The 6,000-nt window shown below is 38.3% G+C and overlaps 1 protein-coding gene across 2 annotated transcripts in view; it reads left to right on the top strand.

Moving 5' to 3' along the window:
* The window catches only part of IKZF1 (IKAROS family zinc finger 1), a 69,135-nt gene that overhangs the window by 12,992 nt on the left and 50,143 nt on the right, over positions 1-6,000 (top strand). The gene's annotated exons all lie outside the window — the stretch shown is intronic.

Here is a 6,000-nt window from a genome sequence, read left to right as displayed (position 1 = left end):
CTAAATTTGCCAGGTGGGAAGGGGCAAATACTAATGAAAAACAAACCGTATTTACCATATAGGGTTATTTGACTTTTTTCCAAAGCATTCAGTTTTACTTATACATGTTTAAAAATAGAAAGGAAAAAAAGGAGTCAAAAGAACAAGAAGAAAAAAGAAAATGAGAACTGATTGGCATGAGACTTTATGCTTGTAATTTTTTTTGTCCAAGATGATATTTTGAAATGTGTTTAAATGGCAGAGAATTTGGGTTTCTAAAACTTGCTCCATCATCACATGGATAGGATTTTGTAGTCTTACCCTATATTGATATTCCTTGAGGGTATTCTTAACTTCCTTGGAAATTGGTTCCGTAAAAAATTGGCTTAGCAAGATAATACACATTCATATTGTTGTGCCTGCGCAGCTGAAAAAGGCCAGGTTACTGTCTTTCCCAGTTTCCTTAGTATGATGGCAGCTGCAACAGTCAATGGCTTTCAGTTTTCACTTTTGGTGTTCAGCCTGGAACACGAGAGCCCCGTCACTGAGCCCACTCACAGCAGACACCTGGGCGTGCAGCTCTTGCTTCAGAGGCAGCTCTTGGGCACTGCTGCCTCAGGACCTGGCGGGTACAGCTGTAGGAGATAGCTGGTAAAGGTCTGGGCACAGTGTGAGTGACTATGTAACTGGCTTTTTCTGAAATACACGAATACCATTTCCTTTCCCTCTCTCTGTTGTTATTCTTCTGCTTCCTTTCTAAAAAATTCTGAAAAGTTTTGTCAAAGATTGGAACCCAGAACTTTCAATGTCATCTGAGAAATAAAAATCAAACATATTTTCTGTCTGAAAGAGCAACAGTATTATAGTCTTTCATGCCAACAGAAGATTACCAGTTTTGTTTATTAAGGGAAGTCATTTCTAGTTAGCCCTGTGGAGACATGTTGCATTCGCTCCTGAGGTAACAAATTTAGAATTGTAACTGGATAAACTTACACATCACTGCTTTGTTGCATGTTGAACCAATTTGTAAATGAAATAAAATCTGTCTTATACATGCAGTTCCTGGAGCATTTGTGGCCTTAGCAGAAAAAGCAGTGGGGTTTTAGTTGTTTGTTTGCTTTGGATCTGCTTGAAACAACAGGAAGCACCATGATTTGAATCCAGCTCCTCTGCCTGCTGCACAAATCCTTCCCTGCTTGCATGAGCTCTTTTGGGGAGGAGTGCTGAACTCCTCTTCCTTTGCAGCAACACAGGCTACCCTGGATACCCCCACCTAACCATTGTGGTATTCTTTACAACAGTGTGAATTTAAGCTTCACACCTGCTACTTCTTACTAGAGCATTGCTTGTTTTTTCTTTTGACACGAAGAGTAGCAGCAGGGGAGATGCTGCCTTGAGTCAAGGATTGGATTGGTAGAGCAAACACTTTGCATTCATTGTGGCCTGCCTCTCCCCTTCAGAGGGAAATCTTACAAGGACTTTGCCATCTTGAATGCTTCTATATATGTAAATATATACATAATAGATGTATATCTATAATTTGTAGCTCTCAAAGTTTTCTGTGGTTGAACCACTGTAGTATTTTGCTATGTCTTTTGGCTTTTCTAGCATATCATGCAATAGTACTATTCTGTGATGAGAGGGTTTTCTTGAAAAAAAAAGTTACCTTTGATAAGAGGGAAACCTACACAAACTGATTAAAGTCTGCTTTGAACTCTCCTGCCGTTTCTGTCACTGAGCATCTGGTACTTTCTGTGAGCAAAGGCTGTGTGACTTGTATTGGGTTGTTAGCTGAATTTATGGCCAAAGAAAGAACTTCCTAATTTACTTTCATTTATGATAAGAGTTATGTGGGAACTCACCTTCTGGAAATGAGAGTTTGTCAGATTATGTTCCACAGATACTGGCTCTTTGTACGCTCTTACTAGACCTTAAAAGTAGAGGATGTGAAGGTACAGGGATGTTACCTACTTCTTTCTCATAGGTGGATTAATGCAGAAAGGAATTTTTCCCCTTGTATTCCACTGGGTTTCTCTGTGCTTCTGGGATGATGAGGGGGCTCTGCTATACGTTGGGAACCAGTTAAACTATTGCACAGTTTCAGGAGTGTCTGTCAGCTGTAAAACATTTATTTCTCCTGTTTTATAAGTATTGCTCATCAGATATAGCTAGTTCTGTGGGCCTATGGAATTAGGGGACTTCACTAGCACACTTGGATGTGTTTTTTAAAAATATAAGTTAAAAAATAAATTTGGTTTGGTGGGTTTCTTTGGGGCTTTTTATTTTGTTTTTCAACCCAGAAATAAAGAAGGTCTCTAGTCGCCCCAGCTCAAACATGGTGTTTTGCAGCCATGTGCTTTATGCAGCTGCAGCTGACTCAGTTGTGGCAGGGGCCAGAGTATAAAACGAACGTGAGTGAGCCAAACCCTGTGTGCATTCCCAGGCATTCCCACCTCGGGGAATCCAGGCATGGCTGACTCCTAGAGGAACTGAAATACTGTGTGACTAGCAGAGTTCACACTTTTTATTTTTCTCCTGAAAGTGATATTTCATGAGACAAGCAGTTGCAGTTCTGAAATGAGGAGGGAGCTGACATACATTTAACCAAATGGTATCCGGCACCCATACAAGAGAGTCAGAAAACAAAGATAATATCTCACTTAACAAGCAGTATTTTTCCTGCCTTTTTTTTTCTTTCTTTTTCTCTTTTTTTTTTTTTTTTTTTCTCTCGCTCTCTCTTTTTTTTTTTTTTTTTTTCTCTCGCTCTCTCTTTTTTTTTTTTTTTTTTTCTCTCGCTCTCTCTTTTTTTTTTTTTTTTTTTCTCTCGCTCTCTCTTTTTTTTTTTTTTTCCAGTTTTAGGGCCTAACAGTTAAGGAAGGTGAAAAAACAGTACAAATGTTTCCACATCTAACATTAAGAGATCTCCTAGAACAAATCAGGCTGTGCTGCACTCTGCAAAAGCAGGAAGAAGAAACCCTCAATATTAAATACACACACACCCAACATTAGTTAGTGAAAGGAGAGGGAATGAGATTTCTATAATACATCCTGCCCCAGCTTTCTTTTCAACAGTCGTAGCACCAGCAGCACCATTCTGGCATGAGCTGAATCACTCTCAGAGCTGGATGTACATGTTAAAGGAACACCAGGCTGAGGACTTTGACAGAAATAAAGGATACTAAAACCTTATTGAACTGGGCAGTTTTTTTCCCTTCCTCTCTTTCCTTATGGCTTCAAGTATATTTCTAGGGCAGAGATGAGGAGACTCAAATAGATAGAAGTTGAGGGTCTTGCCAGGCATCACGGATGGGGTAGGATCTTTGACTATTTTTATACAGAAATGGCAGTGTTGAAAATCTGAGACCATCTTACAGAGATGCAGATTGAAATAAAGGAATATTTCATACAGCCTGCAGTTGCAATTCTTTCTATTTATGACTTAACCAAGAGCAACACGAATCAGTGGCAGTACCAGAAACAGAACTTCAATTCCACAGCTAAGGGGGCTTTTTATAATAATTAATTTAAAAACCAAAAAACTCACCTCCTCCACCCCAAGATTAGATTCTTTTTTTTATACTTCACTTCTTAAGTTACTTTGCTCTGTTATGTCACTTTTGAATAATTTTCCCCAGTACTAGGCACTAGGTATTGGGTTGGGGTTTAGCTCCTTTTCCTTTGACCAGTTTTTGTTCTGGGCATGTCTGAAATTAAAATTGAAAGAATTCTCACCTTTCCCCATCCCCCTTCCTTTTCTAAATTCAGTGGAAAAAGAATGTTAGTGAGATTGTGTATGTGTAAGATTGCCACACAGTAATGAACTTACTATAGTGTAATGATTTAGGTGTAGTTAAGGCATGAAATACAAATACGATCCTCCAGAATCCAAGAGACAGAGCTCAATAAATGCATCTATTTTAAATCCACTATTTTTGTCCTGTCTTTTTGCATGTAAGGATTTCTCAATCATGTGTAACAAGAAGAAATCAAATTATATTAAATGGATCATTAAGGACAAGTTTACTAAGTTTTCTTAGCTGCAGTCTCCTGCAAAGAGGGAAACAGACCTGATCTCCAGTTTCTGCCCCACCAAGTCCAGGAGGAAAGTCCAATTCATACCACCTGGGCAAACTGCTATTAATTTAACAAGTAGAAGACTGATATCCATTTAGTGAATGAAAGAGTTCACCACTGCAAATATACTCTTTTGATAATGGTTTCTATTCCAAAAAGACTGCTCTGACTTCAAAGTATCCTACCTAGACTAGGTATGGTAGGATGCCTAATAACACACTTACAAAGATATTCCTTTGTTTGTTATCTCTTTTCCCATAGTTCTGGTATTATAAATTTATATTGGTTTGCAGTCAAAAATAGTCTTCTGGTTTTTAGGATAATTGTTCTTCTCAGCCTAGACTCAGTCAAAGCATCAATGTCCATTGTTGTAACTGGGAGTGCTGTTTCATCCTTGGAAGATGCAGGATTTTTTGGATTTTCCTTTGGATTACTGTTACTTTTTAACAAATTTCCTTAACTTATGTGTAATGTGAAGAGACCTGCCAGGCTGTTGCTTGCCCTCCAATTAAACATCTGGGGTTTTTTGGTTTTTTGTTTTGTGTGGGGCAAAATATGTTGAATAAACTGAAATATTTCAGCTGTTTCTCCTCACTTGTGCATCTTATCTGTAAGAGGTACCTCAGCTTGGCAGGTTAGGACTTGCAATGGAAAGTTGCTGTCAGTTCCCTACATCCATGAAATCTGAAGAAATAATTAAATAAGGAGTTCAATTATGAATGGAAAAAAAAATTAACTTACTTCCTGCTTTTATTTTCTTTTGCTGTAAAATTTGTGCTCCCTCTTATCCATTTATGCAATCTGCCTTTGCTCTTGCGCTGACATCCACTGGGTGTTATCTTGCCTATTTAAGAATACGCCACAGAAGCTGGGTATGAAAGGGACCTTATTAAAATCATCTAGTTAGTCCTCCTGCCACTGCAGGACTGTTTCTTCAATACCCTGGAGTCCTCTGACTGCAGTTTGGGATGGTTCACCTGATACTCTCAAAACTGCTGCTCAGCAATTATTCCACTGTTTCACAGGTGTATCATTAAGAAATGCTTTCACATACTCAGTTAATTCATTTAAACATAAGTCTGTGCCAGCAACCCAACACAGCTAATTTGGAAGATGACTTAAAACTATCTGTCATTTCTCCCCATCATGATCAGTATAGATAGGAAAACACAATGCTTTGATCCATTCAGGAGGCAGGGAGGAAATCATTCACTTCATTCAGATCAAGTCCATAACTGGCACCACTAAACTGCTGTCACTAAAGTAAGCTATATTTGGGTTATTTTTTCCATTTCTGGTAAGTTTTTAAGGTTTAATTGATGTTTTTGTTTTAATGAAGGAATTCCCATTGTGAAAAAACCCAGTAATTTGCTAAGGCTGTGTGCCATAAAATTACTGCCCTTACCGGTGTGCCAATTGCCACAGGATGTCTAATAGAGTTCATCAATGTACTTTGGTAACATCTTCATTTTCAAGACAAGGGTCTTACGTGAACATTACTGCATTCAAATTCTGCTCTGGGCCTGTTCTGTTCTTTGCTGTTAATGCAAAGGCCAGTCTTTTAGTAATAGTCAATGAAATTAATCACCTAGATAATTCCTTCAGTAGATGTTTCCAAGGCATGCTTTTGTTAGACATGTATGCAATAATTTTAAAAGTTTTGCAAGACAGTGATAGTACTGTGGGCAGAAGATGTATGCTGTGAATGAGGGCTGAATCAAGAAACCTCACTATTTCTGGAATACTTAGCAAGAGAGTTCTTTTTTCTTACTGTACTGTGTTTGTCACTAAAACAGTTCCACAATACCTGCAATGTTTTAAAACACCAAACTGTTTGCCTCTGCAAAACCTTGTATACTCAAAATATTGGGGTTTGTTTCCTATTTGCAAATAGAAGACAATAAACTCCTTGAAGTCTGCTAATTGTACATGTGTAAGAAGTCCTGG

The sequence above is a fragment of the Onychostruthus taczanowskii genome, unplaced genomic scaffold, assembly GCF_017590055.1.
Source record: "Onychostruthus taczanowskii isolate IOZ18803 unplaced genomic scaffold, ASM1759005v1 scaffold37, whole genome shotgun sequence".
Lineage (NCBI taxonomy): Eukaryota > Metazoa > Chordata > Aves > Passeriformes > Passeridae > Onychostruthus > Onychostruthus taczanowskii.
Note: the sequence above shows the minus strand (reverse complement) of the source record. Positions and strands in the feature narration are given on the sequence as shown.